We start from the raw sequence: 1,381 nt of genomic DNA on the forward strand, positions 1-1,381 counted from the left end.
TGTGGATTTCAGGATTTTCAGAGGAATTGCTAAGTTAAACAGGAGGAGTGTTTTCTGTTGGTGATGGAGAGTCGGGAATGGTGGTTGGGGAAGATAATCTGAAGCAAAGGCAGATAATCCTAGAACCCAAGACAGACTGGTCAGGAGAGAAGTTAGGAAACATTTACTCATGTAAAGGACGGTGGCATTATGGAAAGATCTCACACACACAAAAAAAAACTTTATCTAGAGCTTTAAATTTGGGATTGATACATATTTCCTTGCCAAAGCCATGGAGCCAAGGGAGGTAGATAACTAGAATACATAGTGATCTAATGGAATGGCCTCATGCTCTGAATGTCCCCAGTTTTCCAAACTTTTCTGTATATTGGAGGTGTCTAAATCTATCAGAAACTGAAGAGGTGAAAGGGCAGGAGAGGTGAAGAGTCACCTTCTGTGCTTGGTGCTAATCTGGGCTTCTCCTCCGCAGCAGTGCTAACCACTGTGCCACCGTGCCGCCCACATGTCCCCAGTTTTCCAAACTTTTCTGTATGTTGGAGATGTCTAAATCTATCAGAAACTGAAGAGGTGAAAGGGCAGGAGAGGTGAAGAGTCACCTTCTGTGCTTGGTGCTAATCTGGCTTCTCCTCCTGTTATATGGCACTGAAACTGGAGGAGGCCATTCAGCCTCTCGATCCTATTCCAACATTCCATTGCCTTGTGGCTGATCTGTAGCTTGTTTCCATTTACTGCCCTTGGCTCCATTTCTTTTACCCAAGTGTTCATCGATTCATCCCATTCTTAAACATTTTGAATGGTTCCTTGGTCCATAGAATGTTTGGAGGGAGTTCCAGGTTTCCACCATCACTTCCTAACACCACCCCTGAAACGCTGGAGCTCTAATTTTAAAGAATTATTCTTAATACTCCCAACAAAGATAATCTCTCTCTACCAAAGCAAATCCTTTTATACAATTGTAATTATGTCGACTAAGTCACTTGACAGTCTGCTAAACTCAAGAGAATACAAGATGTAGCTTTAATTCATAATTTTCCCATTTATATGCCAGGGATATTGTGACAATTCCATGTGGACTTGCCCTCCACTGACTCTTGCCTGTGCATACTAGAAGCCACTGTTACTAGATCCATCCTGAGAAATTTCTAACCCCATGAAATCCAACCAAAATTCATTCATGTTAATGAATGCCAAACACTGTGGAAGCTGGACATCTTAATTAAACACAGGGAGTGCTGGAGAAACGCAGCAGGTCTGGCAGCAGCTGTGGAGGGAGAACATAGAACATAGAACATTACAGCGCAGTACAGGCCCTTCGGCCCTCGATGTTGTGCCGCCCTGTCATACCAATCTGAAGCCCATCCCACCTACACTATTCCATGTA

The sequence above is a fragment of the Chiloscyllium plagiosum genome, unplaced genomic scaffold, assembly GCF_004010195.1.
Source record: "Chiloscyllium plagiosum isolate BGI_BamShark_2017 unplaced genomic scaffold, ASM401019v2 scaf_5012, whole genome shotgun sequence".
Lineage (NCBI taxonomy): Eukaryota > Metazoa > Chordata > Chondrichthyes > Orectolobiformes > Hemiscylliidae > Chiloscyllium > Chiloscyllium plagiosum.